Below are 21,432 nucleotides of genomic sequence, written 5' to 3' on the forward strand. Positions count from 1 at the left end.
CCACAGAAGATGCAATGGATTCAGAATTACTAGATAGTTCTCAGGCTGTGCATCTATAAAATGAGGTGAAAATCAAATCTGAACTATGATAGCTTTAATGTGACTCAGTAACTACAGTTTTCTCCAACTTCAGATTGCAGGGAAAGATGCCAGAGGATTTGGGGATTAAATCAAGAGTATGAACTACTCATAAAGAACATAGTAGGAGTCTCATTTTTAAATAAAACAATGGTGGTATTAACTGATGACTCTTAAAAAGATGAGAGAAAAATATATACATGTGAATACAATGAGTTTACTCAGGGTTAAGAAGGTTTGGATGTAGTTATAGAAATCCAGGCAGGAAGTTCACTTTGGATTAGGGAATACGAGAAGTGTTTCAATAGTTTCTATATGTTTTGAGACTGAGCACACAAGTTAAAATCTTCAAACCTAACTAGGCAAGACTGTAATTTCTCCTTCTGAATACTCCCACTTGCAGGAAAAAAAAATCATTTACTAGGTCAGGAATGAGGCTTCAACATAAATACTGTATCAACAACTCCTTAGGTAACATTGATGCTTAATCAGATTATAGGTAGGATAAAAGCTTATGCTGGGGAAAAAAAAAAGCAAGCTTTCTTTTCCATTAATGGCATAGTCTCTTATTCTTCTGAAATAGTCCTTTAGTAATGCCGTCCCTGAAAATAGTCTGAAATTCGGGCACTAAGAGCTGAATGTGACGTTTAATGCCTGCTCATCCCAATCTTTCTAGCCAATTTATTTTCTATCTGGCTGCATAAATATTGTCCCCTAAAATCATGTATTCATATGAGGTAAATTTTGAATCTCCAGTGATACATAGGAAAATTATTTTCTCTATATATTGATGACATTTTATTAAAATGTAAAGAATAGCTTCATACACAAATTCATATATAGCACCACAAGGTAAACAATACACAATATCACATATACTTTAATAATATTGTGTATTATTGTAACAATACACAATATCACATACACTTCAGAATTGCAGGGAAGTTTCTAGTTAGCTATAAAGAAGCTTTACTTTTGTATTTTTCTTGGTATTGTTCTGAGTACTTACAATTTTTAAAAAGAGAGAAATAATATACATCTAGGAGATTTTTTTTTGCAGTTCCTGAACACATATAAGGACGAAGGCCATTATATAGGGTAATAATAGACAGAGAATGATGGAAAGACATCCAGGTGGTTTAGCCAGTTGAGGGGAGAGGAGTCATGATTTCTCCTGAGATCTCGAGTTAGTAGAGAGAGGCCTGTAGTACAAGACAGGAACAACTTTGGTGATGTTTTCAAAAGTTTCATTTCTCATGTTAGGGAGATGTTTCTGACGCTTCTCACTGAATCTTCTGGTTGCTGTTAGAACAGCAAATCAGTCTAATTTTGGGACTCAACTTTAGGAATCCTATTCCCATACCAGATTTATTTAGTAATAAAGTCAATATTTGTTTTTCCATCTGCCTACTCCCTTGTCTCTCTTCTGCTTCCAAACTTGGAAAGGAAAACAAACAAAAAGATTCACACTGCAAAATAGAATTTTACTAAAAATATACTTTTTTCTGAAAGTATAAACAGAAAGCCAAGTATACAAGGTGGCAGAAAACACTTTGAAAAACAATAAACCTGTGCACCAATATGTGGCTGTCTTTACTCATTCAAAGCTACTCTCGCATAATCTGTTTACTGCTCAGTAATCAGCTTGATGCTTTAGTGAGTACAAATTAATACTAGTTGTTACTACCTGAAGAGAAACCTCAACTTACTTCTCCATGACAGTTCTTTGTTTTATTTTTCTGTTTAGCACGGCCATCCTCCCATCATCTAACCCATCTTTCATAACTTATATTAAATATCCTAGTATTAGGCCAGGTGCGGTGGCTCACGCCTGTAATCCCAGCACTTTGGGAAGCCAAGGTGGGTGGATCAGGAGTTCAAGACCAGCCTGGCCAACATGGTAAAACTCCGTCTCTACTAAAAATACAAAAATTAGCTGGGCATGGTGGTGGGCGCCTGTAATCCCAGCTACTCTGGAGACTGAGGCAGGAGAATTGCTTGAACCCGGGAGGCAGAGGTTGCAGTGAGCCGAGATCACACCACTGCACTTCAGCTTGGGCCACAGAGGAAGACTCTATCTCAAAAAAAAAACAACAACAACAACCTAGTATTTCTAAGTACTTTTCTTGTCCTCACCCTTCAGCTGAAGATGCATTGTTTTCTATAAAAACCTCATAAAACTTTGTTACTTTTCTCCTATTCAATTTTGTATTGTTTTTATTTGTTTAAAAATATTTTTCTAGTAAAATATTAATGTCTTGAGGGAATAAACTGAACCCTATTTAGCTTTAAAATGTGGCTGGGTGCAGTAGCTCATGCCTGTAATCCCAGCAGTTTGGGAAGCCAAGGCAAGAGGATCAGTTGAGGCCAGAAGTTTGAAACTAGTCTGAGCAAAGTAGCAAGACCCAGTCTCTACAGTAAATAAAAACTAAAAAAAATGTAGCTGCACATGGTAGCATGCACCTGTGGTCCCAGCTATTTGGGAGGCTGAGGCAAGAGGATTGCTTGAGCCCAGGAATTCCAGGCTGGAATGAAATGTGGAGACTTGCTGATGATGAGGACATAGATGAGGTTATTTTGGGGCCCAGAGGCCGGGAAAGGGGCACTCTCACTATTTCTGTATGGACCAAAGAGTATCTCTTGAGTCAGTGAGTACTGATGTTATCACAGCAGTATGTGAAAAATCAACATTTTTTAAACTTTGGGAAGAAATCAGAAAAGAGTTTTAAGGCAGTATAATGCTCCTCTAGAGAAGAGGCAGCTGTGAGTAGTAAGGTGGGTACTCAGAACAGGACAGGGGAAGAGCTGCAGCATCCAGCTGGAGCAGCCTCGTTTTGTGTAGGCACAAGGTTGGCACTCAATGAGTCCTTCTGCTTATTCTAGTGCAAGAAAGGGAAAAGGAACAAGAAATACCTTGAAACACTACTCCACAGCATTATATTTTTCAATTTAGTTTCTGTATTTGATTTCCATAACACACTAGAAGTCACTTTACAACACCTTGAGTAAAGCAAGGTTTCTCAGTTTGTAGTCTGTGTATGACCATGCAGTGTGATTTACCATGATTTGCCTTATAAATGTTAATATCTCTCCTTTGACTTTGAAAAATGACTCAGTTCAAACAATAAATTGTGTGGTCACCCCTCCATGAACCATCTGTATCATATTCTAGATGAACTAAATCAGAATACATGTGGCTGGTGCTAAGGGCCCGGGACCTGCATTCAACAGAACCATGCAGCCAATCTCTATGTAAAGAAGGAATTCTTTAGCTCTAGACTGTCTAAATTCAAAGCACATATGAATTGTATTACAAAACACTAACTTTTTGAAAGATATCTATATTTGTTTTGGTATTGAATTTCAAAATCTGTAAGTTGATGTTTTTACATTGTTTACATTTATGTTTTCAAACAGTAATCTAAAGCCTCATATATAAGATTTGGCCTGTTTTGGACTAAAGACTAGATGTCCTCCTATATGGGCAAAGAAATCATTTTAAACAGTTTGGGCATATTAATTTTTCTGTAATAACTCATCAGGCATGTGTGTAAAAGAGACCAAGTTATGACTATATGAACAGGTGAATACTATTAGACACATTTTAATTTCATTTTAATTGTATAAACAGAAAAAAAAAACGGAAGAATAGGGGTGAGATGTTGATCTTTTGTTCCTCCATTAGTTGTATTTTATCCCCAGTGAAATGAAATTCCTTTGAACTTTTAATTTCCTAAAATAGGGTACTGAAACAAGTAAAAGCAAAATATTTTATGCAGCAGGTGTAACTTGTAAAATTAAAACCTAGTACAATCTGTAAATTTAAAAAATATTCATCGAGAAAAGGCAAACATTCTCTCTTCAGAATAATTTTGAACATGGTCTTGGCCTTCCATCATTCAACTTTCTAGTGCTTTGCTAGCATATGTTTTCTGGTTTTGTTTCCTCTTTCCTCTCCCTTTTCTTGACATTATCCAAAATTTACAGAGCTTCAGATTTTTCAGTATCCAAGTTGGGCTAATTATCATAGTTCAGCATATGGTGTGTTCCAAATGGTATGTAACTGAATCTGTGTTAATATTTTTTCAGACTACACAGGCCAATAGAGCAGGATTTCCTTCTGCGTTTCTATTGTGAGGTCTTACCTTTGGGGTGCTGGGTGGGAGGTATGGGACTAGCAGCAGAGGAAAATTCTTTCTTTTCCTGTGGGGTACAAATAGGGAATTCATGGCTCTAAAGAGCGCAGATGGCAAGGGCTATTGAATTTGCCCAGAGAGAGGCTTCACCAGCTGTCTTGTAGGAGGCACTTGGAAAACCTGCCTGACTGGCTAACGCTACTAGATCTGCAGAGGAACTGCTCATATGAAATGCACTGGTCCTGATTCATGAGGTTAGGATGGGAATGCCTCTTCCCTGAGTATGTATAGAAAAACCTAGAAAAGAGAAGAAGTCTGTCCCTAATGCTTTAGCAAAAGGTTCACAGATCCGCTAAATGAATAATTACTTAATTAATTCCAAAGAAAAACCAACAGACAAATATAACCATAGCTGTAGCCTCCATTTTGTACCACAAGACATGACACTGAAGAATCTGATCTCTATACCTGCTGATGAAATACATAACCAAGAGTAGATTTAAATACATTATATAATCCTAAGAAGCTTCAGCCATGTGAAGCATAAAGATCAAGATGAACAACTAGGACAGATTGCACCTATGGAGCTTAAACAGTAAAAGTGAAAAACAAAAATTTTAACCAAAAAAAAAAATGAAATGTCAAAGTGATACAATAAGAACACAAAAATTAATTTATAGGTCTAAATATATGACTTTCAAATATAAACATTTAACAAATGAGGACGGAAAAAAAACATTGCTGAGGACAAATTAAAATTCTAGCATATTACATGAAGAAAACTTTTACCTTATAGCAGAGGTCTGAAAAAAGAAAATAATTTCACAAATGAAAACTTATGAATAAATCAAGGAAACCAGTAATGTAAATAATAAAAATTCCAGACAGAAAGGAATATAAATAATATATTTTTAACTGGAAAAGTAATTTGAGGTTCAAACTTCAGTGTAGAAACGGTTTACTGAATCTAAACAGTACTGAAATTTACTGAATCTAAATAGCACTGCAACTAAACAGTACTGATCTAAACAGTACTGGTCTCTATATCCTAGAGAAACTTTTGGGCCCCAAGAATAAAAAAAAATTAGATAAGATTACTTACAGAAAGAGCACATATGCAAAGAAGCAAGAATCCAGAAAAAAATTACATTTCTCATGTGCAGCACTGCAAGCTTGAAAATGATAAAATAATAAATAAAGACTGCTTAAAGAAAATAAATGAATTTTAAAATATTCTGTACAGGTTAAAACGTGTCATTCTTTGTTGAGGGGAAACCATAGAAGACAAGAATGCACTGTGAATGTACTCTAAGAAAAGGTACACAAATTCATACTATAAAATATATTCTAATTTGTAGTCAATAATAAATATACTCAATTTTAATTTAATTATACATAGTGAAATATAAATGTATGATGAAAATATGACTTAGAAATTTTTATGTCTTTATAAGATTATTTGAAACAGATGAAACGTTTTGTAACTAGAACCAAATAACTAAATTATATCAAGTAAACTCAGGGTTTGGAATGGATGTACAGTTATCTTAAGTTCTCATCTTGTAGGGAACTGGGTCTGGAATCATAATGCCTTGCTTTAGAGTGAGAGTGGTATACAGTCATAATTTAATGTTGGTACATTAATACAGAAATATAATTTAATTATAACTTTGGGGAAAAGGAGAAAATCATCATCAGACTGAATAGACAGCTAAATTAACAAGAATTTGTAAGAAAACAAACATAATCATGATAAAGCTAAAAAAGGACAAAATTGGCAAATAAGAAGCAATAAATCCAAGTGAGAAAGCCTCAATTTTAACCATAAATTAAAAGGAACAAATGTAAGTGTATGTCTTTTCATTAATTATTAGCTGCCTTAAATTTCATATCCTGAGAATGTCAGGATTGATTTAGAAGTAGACTCTGACTAGACCAGCTGTCCTCAAACTTCACATAAGCCAGGTAATTCAGCAGAAAATATAGTGCAAAAAATGTGTAATGTTACTATGTTGCAGCAAAAATATCTTCTAATCATATGAATCCTTAAATACTTAAGTAAGCCTACCTCACTACCTCAAATAAAAGGCTGTAAGCACGTGCTTCTGTGTGCCTCTAATTCCTTGAATCCCAGTTTAATACAGGCAGCATAGACACTGAGCTTTGGCCATGACTTTGAGAGCAATAAAGGATGTACCAGGAAGTTAATCCCATGTGCACTGCTGTCCAGGAATATTCTCATGTGTGCATAATATTATGTTGTATTCTTGCTGGTTTGCAGGTAAACTTGGTAATATCCAATATTTTATTACTATTAATTTAAAACCAGCCTTTGTGGCTTGGCCTACATGGAATTGCATTTCTATCCCCTTCTCATATGACACAAATAATATTGTTGTCAAATCATAACAAATTATAACAAATTATTTTGTTGTCTTATGAAGTTCATGTTTGTTTGAATTTTCTCAAATATTCACCAAATATTTGCTCACCATCATTTCTTCATCCCACTCCTTTTGTTGTGTTCAAGGTCCCTTTCCATCTTCCTGAAACACGCTGTGTTAATCAGCAATTTCTCCAATAACTTCAATGTCCTACAACAATATTTACTTTCCTAATTCCTGAACCTGGGTCAATCGGGGCATCTTTGCTTCAGAGTATGAATGAGATGGGCTTTACTCTGTTTCTCGTCAAGTATGTTCCGTATGTATCATTACTGGGCCCAGGTTAAAGGAGGAGAAAACCTGGAGCTTATATTCCTCATGGTGTTAGCAGGAGCATGAGAGGCAAGCCAAATCACACAAGAACATTTAAAACCTCTGCTTGCATTATGTCACTTGTCATTGGCCAAAGCTAGTCACATGGGTAACCTCAAAGTTCCTGGACATGGAAGCATATCTCACCTGTAGTGGAGGAAACTGCAATATAATTTTATAACAGAGAGAGGTTGAAGCATTAATAATAATATGCTTACCATGCACATTTAGGATTGTAATAACGTTTTAGGAGTAGGAAACTGGCCTATGTCTAAAATTGTTTTTGGAGTTTTCAATATTATACAGCTATAGAACTACAGGGTAACAGATACTTTTCTTCAGGATATTCATTTTATTTTATTCTCATCTTTTTCTTTTCCTCTTCCCTCCCCCCACAAGCCCTCCTCACCCCTCCTCTTCCCTCCCCTTCCTTTACATCTCTTCATCACTTCCGTCCTTCTTTCTTTCCTTTTTTCCTTCCTTCCTTCTCTTTCCTTTTTCTGTTTCTTTCCAGGCTTCTACTGTTTCTTTTGAGAAATTAAATGACATTGAATTTGTTCTTGCATAAGTAAACATCCCCTTCTCTTTAATTGCTATGAGTCTTTTGTGTTTTTTTAAATTGTATTATGCAGTTTTATTATAGTATCCATGTGTGGATTTGTTTAACTTCTTGACTCTCACTGTGTTTTTTGATTCTGAAGATTAGTGTCTTTATCAACTTTTGAAAAAAAATCAAAGTCACTATCTTTTCAAATATTGCCCCTTTTATTTTTGGCTCCTTCTATTATAACCACTTAAAACCCTTTTTAATTAAATATTTAGAACTTTTCATTTCTGTAATTTCCTGAGATCTATCATCCTGATATCACAATTTTCTATTTTCTCTTTGACTTACTCATTGATAACACATATATGCTATTTTTCAGAATAAATCATATCACAAGATATGTGAGAGGCCTAGTGTTTCACAGTACCTAGTTTGATGTCTTATTTAATGTATTTAAATAATTTCACATACTCAATTAATGTGCTCTTTCATTTGTTAAGGATCAGTTCATGTTTAGGGGTTTCTAATTCTTCTATGTGTGTCTTTTTTCTCTTGTTCCAGGTAGATTTTTTCTCGGTGAATGGGTTTGTAATTTTTAAAGTACACATTCAACTTTTGAGCGGCCTCTTATATCTATTTAATTCTTTGTGACTTGGGTGAGAACTGCTCATCCAAAATAGCATGAGATTTGCTTCTGCCAGAGCCCTTGGAGTTTTACCACCCTTTTAAAGGTAGAATCTTGGAAAGGGAAGAACTTGACTATTCCTCCAGAGTAATGCAATCTCCATGTTAGTGCAGGACTCAGAACCTGATTTTTTAAATTGCACAGGAGAATTTCATTCTTCTTTTTTGAGACCTGGAAGAAATGAAAAGAGTAGTACCTGCTTATCCACAGCTTTGCTTTCTGTTTTAGACACCTGCAGTTAACCAGTCTAAAATTATTAAATGAAAAATTTTGGAAACAAACAATTCATAAGTTTTAAAATGTGTGCTATTCTGAGTAACATCATGAACTCTCATGCCATTCTGCTCTGTCCTACCCAGGACATGAATCATCCCTTTGTCCAACATATTCATGCTGTAGACACTACCCACTTTTTATGCATCAACATTGTCTCTTCTTGACATCCAACCATTGATGTTGTCATTGCTAGATGATTCAGAATAACCCAGAGGAGATGACCCTCTTTCCAACATATTATCAGAAGGTCAGTAGTCACCTAACTCTGTGTCACAGTGCCTATGCATTTCACCTGACTTCATCTCATCCCACAGGCATTTTATCATCTCACATCATCATAAGAAGAAAGGCGATCATGGTACAATAGATATTTTAAGAGAGGGTGAGATAACTCATTCACATAACTTTTATTACAGTATATTGTTATAATTCTATTTTACTATTGGTTACTTTTGTTAATCTCTTACAGTGCCTAATTTATACATTAAACTTTATCATACATGTTCAGGAAAAACATAGTATGTACAGGGTTCAGTACCACCTACAGTTTTAGGCATCCACTGTGGGTGTTGAAATCCCCTGTGGTTAAGGAGAGTATACTGTAGTCCAGAATTTTTCCAATGATGCAGATTTGTTTTTAGTCTACCTATTTACTGTGAGCTCAGACCTAATAGGATCCCAAGGACATTGTTTTTCTCTCAATTCCTTACTTACAAGGACTGATTCCTCCTCTAACACCCAGATCAGTTCCGGAGTGAATTTATGTATCCACTACTATACTATTCAGTTCACATTGTTTCTAGTTAGGGTGATTGGGGATTTCTTACTTGCAAGCTCAGCAAGGTATTGAAATGATCATAACTGGATAAAGCATACTTTATCCATTATTTCTAAATGTCTGTGGCAGGATGGTTTTAAGATTAATCTTAATATACCAAATATTCAGAATTGGAAAATAGAGTATCTTCAATGTAAAGCTATTTATACTGGCAACAAATAACATATTTTACCTCTTTTATCTACAAAATGGTATGTGTATGTATATGTGTGTGTGCACGTGTGCACACCTTCATATAGAAAAGCTTAATATAAAATAAAAAACTATATTATATCCCACATTCTGATTGTATCTAATAAAACCAGAAATATTTAACTAAGCCTTTATTTTTTAAGATGGATTAGTAGGAACACTGGGTGACAATTCTCCTCAGAAAGAAGATAAATGTTACTGGGGAATGCACACGTTCCAAATGGAAAACTGAGGAAAGAGAGCCAGGACCTGTCAGAGTGCCTATGGGAAGAAGCTGAAGTGCAGAAAAAGAAAGCAAGAGTATGACAGTGATTGACCTCCAAGGAACGTGGAGCGCAGAAGGAAGGGAAGGTGGGGGTGCTTCTCTGCTTCCCTTACCCCTTTGACTATCTGCTAACTGCCAAACTGTTGGGGAGCCCCTCTGCCCTCATGACCCTGGGCAACACTGTCATTCGCAATTTGGGACTTCCGAGTGACAGAGAAATAGCTGACCAGTACTCATAGTTATGCCCACACTCCTCAGGCCTGCACTAAAACAGCAAACACCATATTGTTTGTGTACCACCTGTGGTGGACCTCTACTCTGCTTTGCCCTTGAGTCGTGGCATCATGAGACCCCCCTTCACACACCCAAACATACGCCACAACCTCTTCTAACTTTGGCAATCACAGGGGATTGGCAGGTTCCCGGGAAACTGCAAACTCCCAAACCTAACCCTAGGTGTGAGCCGCCCCTAAGAGAGCTGGAAACACAGCCTGACAAACCTTCCCTGGGGACAAAGGAGAGACAAGTGCACTGCCAATCACTGAAGAGGGTGGCACCGCCAGCCAAGAATGGACACAGAGGGGTCATCTCCCCCAACCAGTGCACTGTTGTGAACACAGTAGAGGTTTTCCCTGCTGGGGGCCAATGCGTGGAGAAAGTGCTTTTCGTGCTTTTTGTGGTAGTTCCACCTCCATCGAAAGTGAGCCTGCACTGCTTGGACTTGCACAAAGGGTGGAGTCCAACTCCCACTCCGTACACAGAGTGGCAGCCTCCCAGCAAAGGATGGTGGGCAAACCACAGGGTTGTCCGTCCTGCACTGGGGAAAGAGGCTCCAACCTGAGCCCATGTTGGTGGTAGCCAAGGAGAAACGTGTGTCCATGGGCTGAAGCTACACTGTGGCCAGGAGCCGAAGGATAAAGTCTATTTGAACTAAAGGTCATGGGCCCTGCACCAGGGATACAATTAGGTTCCTGCCTGCTCAGGATGAGGAACTGGTGCACACCCACTAACTCTTTCCCCTGAAACTTCAGTGCACCCCAACATGATCCCGCCTTGCAACCCTTCTCCCACTGTCAGGGAGGGTGTGACCAATGATCATCAGTCTACACAAAGGAGAGCTGTCTCTTACTCTAGAGTGCCAATTACTGGAGACTGAAGCCTGAATTGCAACGCCAAATGAAAAAAAAAACCTGCTGCCAAAATGGCATAGTGTTAGTGCATGAGACAAGCTTGCTAAAACATCCCCACACTCAGTCCCTCAAGAGACAGCGTGTCAGCTTAAATGTCCAATACACCACTACAACAAGAAGCATCTGAGAAAGCTGCCACACAGAAGCTATCCATAACCAAGGAGGCTTGGGCTCCCTGAAAGCACTCAGAAACAAATAAACAAAATTAAAGGATTATACACAGCATTCAACGCAGCCACACCCTGAAGAAAACAATAAATAAAAGAATCCCATCCAAATGATAATAAAATTAAAAATAAGAAGTAATAGCTCCCTCAGATAAGAATCAGTGCAAGAACTCTGGCAGTACAAAATGACAGAGTGTCTCAACACCTCTATATGAACATAACTCTCTAGCAATGGTTACTAACCTAAAGCAAACTCTGAAAAGACAGATAAAGAATTCAAAATATGGATTATAAGGAAATTCAATGAGATCCAAGAAAGAGTTGAAAATCAACACAAAGAAACCAGAAAAACAATTCAGAATATGAAAGATTAGATAGCTATATTTTAAACACACATATATAATATATACTTATATATATATAACTGTATAACATATATAACTGTATTAATAAATATACTTATGTATATAACGTGACTGTATATATGACATATGTAGTATATAACTTCTCAAATTGAATAATTCACTAAAATAATTTCAATAAACAATTAAAAGCGTTAACAATAGACTAGACCAAGGAGAAGAAAGAATTTCAGAGCTTGAATAGCATTCTTTTGAATTAACACAGTCAGACAAAAATTTTTTAAAAATTCTAAAACGAAATCTTTAAGAAATATGCAATTATGTACAGTGACAAAACCTATGACTTACTGGCATTCTTAAGAGAGAAGAATAAAAAGTAAGCTGCTTGGAAAACATATTTGGGGAAATAATTCAGGAAAGTTTCCCTAATCTTGCTGAGAAGTCAATATCTAGATACAAGAGATTCAGAAAACACATGCTAAATGCTATACAAAACAACCATCACCAACTTATATAGTCATCAGACTATCCAAAGTCAACACACACACACACACACCCAAATCTTAAAGGCAGCTAGAGAAAAGAACCAAATTACCTCTCATATAAAGGTAATCCCATAAGACTAACAGCACACTTCTCAGCAGAAACCTTACAGGCCAGAAGAGATTGGGGGCCTATTTTAGCCTTCTTAACACAAAACAAAGTCAACCAAGACTATTAGATAAAACAGACTTTAAACCAACAACAGTAGAAAAAGGCAAAGAAGGGCATTATATAGTGATAAAGGAAAATAAACAAGAAGATTTAACTTTCCTAAACACGTAGGCACTGATCACCAGAGCACACATATTTATAAAACAAATAGTACTAGACCTAAGAAGAGGTAGACAGTTATACAATAGCAGTGGGGGGACTTAGACAGCCCACTCACAGCACTAGACAGATCAAGGCGGAAAACCAACAAAGAAACTCAGGACTCAAATTGGACTTTTGATCTTTTTCTTATCTGTTCATGAAAAATTCTCCAAAATTTGCCATAAGCTTGGCCATGAAGAAAATATCAATAAATTCAAAAGAAATGAAATCATATCAAGCATCTTCTCAGACCTCAGTTAAATATAATTAGATATCAATAACAAGAGGAGCCCTCAAAAACACAAAAGTCCCATGGAAACTAAAAAACTTTCTTCTGAATGACTTTTGGGTAAATAATAAATTAAAGCAGAAATTTAAAAATTGAAACAAGTGAAAATAGAGACACAATATACCCAAACTTCTGGAATACAGCAAAAGTGTATTAAGAGGAAAGTTTATAGTGCTAAATGATTACATGGAAAGCACAGAGAGATCTAAAATTAATAATATAACATCAAACCTAAAGGAACTAGAAAAATAAGAACCCAAAGCCAACAGAAAAAAAGAGAAACAAAGATTAAAATATAAATAAATGAAATTGAGATTTTAAAAAATCATACAAAGGATCGGTGAAATGAAAAGTTGGTTCTTTGAATGGATAACTGAAATTGATAGACTGTGAGCTAGATTAACCAATAAATAAAAAAAATAAGATTCAAACAAGTGCCATTAGTGGTATTTTTGATAACACAGAAATAAAAAAGATCCTCAGGAGACTACCATGAACACCTCTATGCACACAGACTAGAAAATCTAGAGGAAATGGATAAATTCCTGGAAACATACAGTCTCCCAAGATTAAACCAGGAAGAAATTGAAATCCTGAACAGACCAATGATGAGTTATGAAATTGAATCAGTAATAAAAAATCTATCAAGAACAACAGCAAAAAAGCCCATGATCAGATGGATTCGTAGCCAAATTCTACTAGATGTACAAAGATGATCTGGTACTAATCTTACTGAAAATATTACAAAAAATTAAAGATAAGGGATTCCTCTCTAATTCATTCCTTAAGACCAATATCATCCTGATATAAAAATCTGGCAAGAACACAACAGGAAACTACAGGCCAATACCCCTGATGAACATAGATACAAAAATCTTCAACAAAATACTAGCAAACAGGATCCAGCAGCACATCAAAAATATAATCCATTCCAATCAATTGAAGGACTTCATTGCAGGGATGCAAGAATCGTTCAATATATGGAAATAAATGTGATTTGCCACATAAACATAATTAAAAACAAAAACCATATGATTACTTCGATAGAGGCAAAAAAATCTTTTGATAAAACCCAACATCCCATCATGATAAAAACTCTCAACAAACTAGGCATCAAAGAAACATACCTAAAAATAATAAGAGCTCTATATGTCAAACCCACAGCCAACATCACACTTAATGGGGAAAAGTTTAAAGAATTCTTCCTAAGAACTGGAATAAGATGAGGATGTCCACTCTCACCACTCCTATTCAGCATAGTACTGAAAGCCCTAGCCAGGTCAGTTAAGCAAAATAAAGAAATACAAAGCATCCAAATAGAAAAAGGAGAAGTCAAATACCTCTGTTTGCTGATGACATGGCCATATACTTAGTAAACACAAAGATTCCTCCAAAAGACTCTTAGACCTGATAAATGACTTCAGTAGAATTTCATGATACAATATTAATGCACAAAAATCACTTGCATTTCTGTATAGCAACAATGCTCAAGCTGAGAGCCAAATTAAGAACTCAGTCTCATTTATAATTGCCACACATGCAAATAAAATAGCTAGGAATATATTTAACCAAGGAGGTGAAAGATGTTTACAAGGAAAATTACAAAACACCAATTAAATAAGTTGCAGATGACACAAACAAATGGAAGTATATTCCATGTTCATGGAAAGGAAGAATCAATATCATTAAAACGGCTACACTGCTGAAGCAATCTACAGATTCAATACTAAAGATTCTTATCAAATTCCTATGATCATTTTTCACAGAATTAGAAAAATAAATTCTAAATTTAATGTGGAATAAAAAAAAAACCCAAAATAAGCAAAGTAATTTTCAGCAATAGAACAGAGCTGGAGATATCATATTACCCAAACTCAAATTATACTACAAAGCTATAGTAATCAAAATAGCCTGGTACTGGTACAAAAATAGACACATATATCAATGGAACAGAATTGAGAATCCAGAAATAATGCCACACATTTACAACTAACTGATTTCTGAAAAAGTCAACAAAAATAAACAGTGAGGAAAGAACACCCTAATCAATAAATGGTGTTAGGAAAACTGGCTAACCCACATGAAGAAGAATGAAACTGGACCTTTCCCTCTCACCATGTGCAAAAATTAACTCAAGATGAATTAAAGATTTAAATGTAAGACCTGTAGTTGTAAAAATCCTAGAACAAAACCTAGGAAAAACTCTTCTGAATATTAGCCTAGGCAAAGAATTTATGACTAAGACCACAAAAGCAAATGCAACAAGACCAAAGACAAGTGGCACTTAGTTAAACTAAAGAGCTTCTGCACAGCAAGAGAAACAATCAACAGAATAAATAGACAACATATAGAATGGGAGAACATTTTTGCAAATGCATTCAACAAAGGACTAATATCCAGAATCTAAAAGTATAGCCTTGAAAAAAATATTTTTAAGTAAAAAAATTAAAGGGTAGTTTACTTATATAAAAATTCTTCTACATATTTAAAAGAAACTTCCTAGTAGAAACTTAGCAAAAGGTCCAGTCAAGACAATAAAGGGTGAAAATGAGTCATCAATAGATACTTTATAAATTTGCTCAGGCTTCCTAGCACTCAAGGAAATGAAAATAAACCCAACTAGGTACTATTTTTTTTTCTCATCAGTTCAAATACATTTCAAAACAAAAATTAAGTTCACTACTGGTGTGCATACAAGCACTTTCGTACATTGCTGATGGTAGTAAGTACCTGAGGGAAACGAAAGTAGTAGCAACTTGGTACTTTTAAAAATACACATATTCTTCACCATGTACTCCTACTTTATTTAAACTATCCTATGTTGAAAACACTAAGATATAATGCTTACAATGTAAGTTATTCGGGTGATGGATACCCTAAAAGCCCAGACTTGACCATTATGCGTGTATCAAAATTGCATGTGTACTCCATAAATTTAAACAAATAAATAATAACAAACTAAGATATAAGTACCCACATACAGGGAGTTGGTTATTGCACCATTACTTATATTTGTTAAATCTGAAATAAACACTTCCATTAACATGAACATAGTTATATAATTAATGGTATACAATTGGTTTTTTGTCAGTTAAAATAGTTATTTCTGGTAGAAACATTTTCTAGAAAAATAAAATGGCTATTTGTTGTTAGACTAGAGGCAGAGAGAAAGAACAGTCTTGTTAAAGGTCTCTAGATCCTCACAATAGAATTTTACGCAACTATTAAAAGGAGAATATATGCATCTTTTCCTAGAGGATGCCCATGACAAATCATTAAATTAAAAAATAGAATTAGACTTTCTTAAAACATGTATATATATTTGTGTGCAATGTGTGCACATACATATTTCCACATTCTCAAAGATTTTCTATATCTAATTTTTGCCCTGTATTAATTATGTAAGCAATTAAGCTTCCAATTAGCTGGCCTAATATAAGAGGTAGATATGAGCTATTGGAGAGGAATGTAAAATAGAGGATGAAGAAAAGCAATCTATGATAAAATCATGCCAAATCCCTCAATGTAAGGGCATTCTAATAGAGAAAATCATCAGGTAACTCAAAGACAGAACAGAGGGCTTTTGATTATCTAAGTTGTCTTGTTAATTACAGTTAGTCTAAAATTCCCTTTGGCTGTTACAAAAAGGATTAAAATTCTTTTTTTTTTTTTTTTTGAGACAGAGTCTTGCTCTGTTACCCAGGCTGGAGTGCAGTGGTGCGATCTCAGCTCACTGCAGCCTCTGCCTCCCAGGTTCAGGTGATTCTCATGTCTCAGCCTCCTGAGTAGCTGGATTACAGGTGTGCACCACAACACCCAGCTAATTTTTGTATTTTTAGTAAAGACAGGGTTTCACTATGTTGGTTAGGCTGTTCTCGAACTCCTGACCTCATGATCCACCAGCCTCAGCCTCCCAAAGTGCTGGGATTACAGGCATGAGCCACCGTGCTCGGCCCACATTTCTTTTTCTAAGAAAGCATAATACAAAATCTATAATATTTGGTGAGTTTCTTATGATCTCATAGTGATAGGGCTTATGTTTGTAAACATCAATTTTTATAGGCTGTTACAGCTATAGATATAAGTGTGAAGGAACTTGGATTAAATGTAACTGAACCCTATATGCCATAACTGAGGTTACCTTGGGTCTTGAATTTTTTGCACTCCAGAGAGTTAAAGGCTCTCACAGTGTTGGATGGTTGTCAATAGAGTTACATATCACAATAACTAGAAAACTTAAAAAAAAATCTAAATATTCAGGCCTTGATCTCTTTTTCCTGAATTAGATACACTTAGATATGTGGAACTCTGGTGATACGTTTTTCCAAACTCTTCTGTGAGGTGTGCTTCATTTATTAAGAGCAGCTAATCTTTTCAATTACTTCCAATTTATAGAAAATTCCATCTTAAATGTACCGAAAATGAGGCAAAGACAGTTTTTTGATTTCTAATCTGTTTAATCTAATCTAATAATTTATTCTTGGTATTTTGCTTTTATTTGAAATTTTAGGTACCTAGATTCTCAGTTTTATGAGTCAATAAGTTAAGTGTTGTTTTCTACCTCGGTGCATTTTCAGTGATGTGGCATCGCACCTCCAGGTGAAGTTTAAACATTCCCATCCTACATCTTCAGCTTCAACTTGAACAACCATCTCCCCTGTTTGAGGTTCCCACTATTAGCTGTTTAATCTCTTTCTCTTTCCCCTCTGAGGCATTGTACAGAATGCTGTATAATCCCTCCCTCAATTCTCACACACCCCTTTTTATAACTAATTCCTGCTCATGCTTCAGATCTCTATTGAATGTTGCTTCCTAAAGGAAGTCTTCCCTGTCCTCTAGGTCTAGGTATGTCCTCCTGCTTCCCATAGCAATTTCATTTCCTCTTCATCATATTACACTTCACTGATACAGAAATACATAAATTTGAGTGCTTATTATACAGTGATCAATCAGACTATTTTTTTATGTACCAGTGGTTTCTACTTCTCAATCAATCAATAAAAATCAGTAAAATATTTATGAATACTTTTTCACTATTATAGTGATATCTTAGGATGCTCTCTCACCTTAGCAGATTATGTAACTTGACATGTATTTTAGAGACAGGTAGCTATATTTCTCTAGGAGAGAAAAGTAAAACTTAGTATGGAATTTTTTTTTTACTTGAAATCTAATACGTGTTTTATCCACAGAGTTAATCATAATTCCTGGGATATAACAAAGTCAACAGCAGCGGCAGCAGACTTACCTGCATCATGTGCCCACACCCAGCTCATGGCCCTAATCTACCTTTCTAAAATTCTATAGCAATATCTCACCATTTATTCTTTAGGCCCCTACTCATTTGGACTAATTTTTGGGGCCCAAACATACCTTTCACTTTTTTTCCTTTCAAACGTGTACTCATGCAAATCCATCTGGAATCTGTCTTCCCAGAACCTCCTCAACATCTTCCAGACCTAATTGCCTTCCTCTACTTAGGCCTATTTGGGTTTGTTAATGCCAGGGACAGTACCAGGCCCTTATTCAACTCTTTATATATCTCAGCACACAATAGATCAGTAGAAATGTAGAAAATCAAACCCTCTAAGTTACATTCCAGAAAAGTAGCATTCATAATGTTTTTTTTTCTGATTGTTTGCAATTTGCTAAATCAACAAAGTACTTTGTGTCTCTCCTTTTACTCCTATGTGCTAAACTAGAATTTTCTTGGCTTTTCCTTACCTCTCCACAGCCTGACATAGCCTATCACAGTATCTTGCAAATAATAGTATTTCATTATGTAATTAAATGCAAATATTTTGATAAAGAAAGATATTGCTCTTTGGTAAATGATCCTTCCTTTCCTTGTGTATGGAATAAATTACTATATTTATGGAAAGTGTGAGAGCAATATGAATTCTGTTTAGCAAACCATGATTTCTTCCAGAGTACGAAAGCCTGTTGGGGCCTACAGAGTTAATGTTTCTAAATAAGAATCAATTTCCTAGTTATTCAAAAGAGATGCAAGAAAAAATATTAGTACAATGACAGACCTGAGTGGAAAAATCTAAAGTAAGTATAATTCAGTTTGAACAGTTATTTTGTGCCTAAAGTTTTTTAAAAGTCAAGAATTGCCATGAGATTCTTTAAAAATATAGATAGTACCCACACATTTTTTTTAAATTGTAGATTGTGACTGGGTACAGTGGCTCATGCCTGTAATCCCAATGCTTTGGGAGGCTGAAGCAGGAAGATCAGTTGAGGCCAGGAGTTCAAAACCAGCCTGGATCACATAGCAAGACCCCATCTCTACAAAAGAAAACACACACACACACACACACACACACACACACAGAGTAGATACTTGTATTTGCATCTCGGCAAAGACTTTTAAAACAGCTCAGAAAATTATCCTACTAACCAATATATCCTTTTTCTGAAGAACAGACAAGTAAAAATTGTAACAGTAATTAAACGATCTTAAGAAAATGAACATAAATGGCACCCAGAAATATTAAAGATTAAACAAACATAGTTTCCAATTGCAGAATTATGACTTCTTGGCTGAGTCTACATGAAACCAAAAATACTTGTTTAAATGTGAAAAAAAAATTCAACTGATTATCTAAGTACATTATTCTCAAGATGCTATAAGACTGGTTTAGTTTTGGTTGAAATTACCTTATTTGATATTATGTAAACAGGGTAAATGACATACAAACACACATAAATAAATTTTTTCCAGTTAAAATTAAAGGTGGGAAGGCATATAGTGTCAGATGATGATGACTGAGATTCAGAGATAAAAATATATGATACTAGGCAAATAGGAAGAAACTTAAAATGAGTAGTGTATGGTAAATGCAAAGTACATTGACAATAAAGGAGGAGGCAGACAATTTCATAGATTGTTACATAAAAGAACATATAAGAACATATCATGAAGTTGTATTGACTTGTCAAAGCAAATGTTATGAACAATATAGTTATTTGATTTCCCTAATACTTGAAATGTTTAACATTATAACCCACGTTTCCTCTTCATAATGGTCAATTATTTAGGAGCTTATATTGACCTAGATAGATTTTCTTTGGTGTTCTGTTTTGTTTTGTTTTGTTTTGTTTGAGACAGAGTCTCGCCCTGTCACCCAGGTTGGAGTGCAACGGTGTGATCTCAGCTCACTGCAACCTGCAACCTCCACCTCCCGGGTTCAAGAGATTCTCCTGCCTCAGCCTCCCTAGTGGCTGGGATTACAGGCATGCACCACCATGCCTGGCGAATTTTTTTTTTATCTTTAGTAGAGACAGGGTTTCACCATGTTGGCCAGGCTGGTCTCAAACTCCTGACCTTGTGATCCAACCGCCTCAGCCTCCCAAAGTGCTGGGATTACAGGAGTGAGCCACCGCACCCAGCCCCAAATGGATTTTCTGATATTTTACTTTCATGCCTTCTCTGAGTGGTATTCTAAATCTTTTGTGCCTAATGGTCTGAAATTATTTTTACTGCTTCATTTTTTAAAGATTAGAAAAGAATACCTACAACATGGTTACAAATCAGTATGTCCTTGGGAATGATGCAAAATTGATAAGCAGAAGTCTGAAGTAAACAACACTGCTCTTAGACGTGCTACATTCTCTTTGTTTATGACCTTTACGGAAAATGGCCACTGATTCTACTGTCAATGCTTTCAACCATATTAAGTTGATTGGTAGAAAAAGAAATCCTGGTTTTTGAATTTTCAAAAAAAATTCTTATTGGAGATATAATATGATATTTTTAACCAAAGCGCTAGGAAGTAGGTATAAAATAAAGTCAAGGCTCAGAGGCAAAGAAACCTGAGGTCAAGGCACATATTAATCTTTTACTAGCTTCATGACTGGGAAAATTAATAAGTTCTTAATCTTCAGTTTTATTTTTGATAAAATATCACTAACAATCCTTGCTTTACAGTGATATTATGATTAAGATAATGCATAATAGAGAATAAAATTGTGTCTGACACATGGTAGCTAATTTAAAAACAGTGTTTTTTAGTAATGTTAATAATAGATACTATTTCAAGAAGTGTTTAGTGAGTTTTATCTTATGTAACAAGGACTAGTAGAAACTGCCTGGGATCTTGCATTCAAAACAATACTGACATTATGTCTACCCTCAGAGACTCACCAGGGTCCATAAAGGGTATGGCAACACGCATATAATACATGTTTTATTTTTGTTAAAAAAGTTGTTTGGCTTGCCCAAGGTGACACAGCACCATCATAATTAGAATTTAGTTCTCCTGGCTTTGGATTTTGTAGAAGTTCAGGATGGAATGTTATTTTTGTTGAGACAAATAGTTTATCAAAGTAAGTGGAAATGATGGACATATAAGAAGCAAGTGGTATTGTATATCTGAAGATAGGTGAGTGCATGTGACTATCAGTCAGACCTGAAATAAGACAGTCTATCTACTACAGATGGAGTTTAAAATCTATTAGAGCAAATAACATTGCTATAAATCTTTGTAAAGACAAGACATTGTTATAGTTATGTATTTCTACAGATACCAATCTCAAAAAATATTTGAAGCAATGTGTTTAAGTCAAGGAAACTGGCCAGACCCTGAAATGATTTCACATATTGTAGTTGAACTCTGATGTGCATAAGAGTAAAATAAATACATTATCCTGTTTTTTCTTCTAACTTTAGTTTTGCAATTGGACTGGTTCATTCTTAGCATCTGTAGGCTAGCTTAGAATTTTTTCAAAAGCAGAAATTTGATTCATAAAGGCTGAGGCTTACAGTTATATCTTTAATCATCCGTGGAATGT

The 21,432-nt window shown here is 35.3% G+C and overlaps 3 long non-coding RNA genes across 3 annotated transcripts in view; all 3 read right to left on the bottom strand.

The window, feature by feature from the left end:
- Window positions 1-21,432, bottom strand: part of LOC134732376 (uncharacterized) — a 1,392,928-nt gene that overhangs the window by 16,943 nt on the left and 1,354,553 nt on the right. The window lies entirely within an intron of this gene.
- LOC134732375 (uncharacterized) overlaps window positions 1-21,432 on the bottom strand; it is a 42,601-nt gene that overhangs the window by 10,847 nt on the left and 10,322 nt on the right. The window lies entirely within an intron of this gene.
- LOC129462547 (uncharacterized) lies at window positions 932-20,176 on the bottom strand. The gene is made up of 3 exons (XR_008650882.1): window positions 20,159-20,176; window positions 17,703-17,756; window positions 932-1,547 (listed from the first exon to the last, which is right to left on the bottom strand). It is a non-coding gene; the product is annotated as an uncharacterized lncRNA (long non-coding RNA).

Source organism: Symphalangus syndactylus, chromosome 14 (assembly GCF_028878055.3).
Source record: "Symphalangus syndactylus isolate Jambi chromosome 14, NHGRI_mSymSyn1-v2.1_pri, whole genome shotgun sequence".
Classification (NCBI taxonomy): Eukaryota; Metazoa; Chordata; class Mammalia; order Primates; family Hylobatidae; genus Symphalangus; species Symphalangus syndactylus.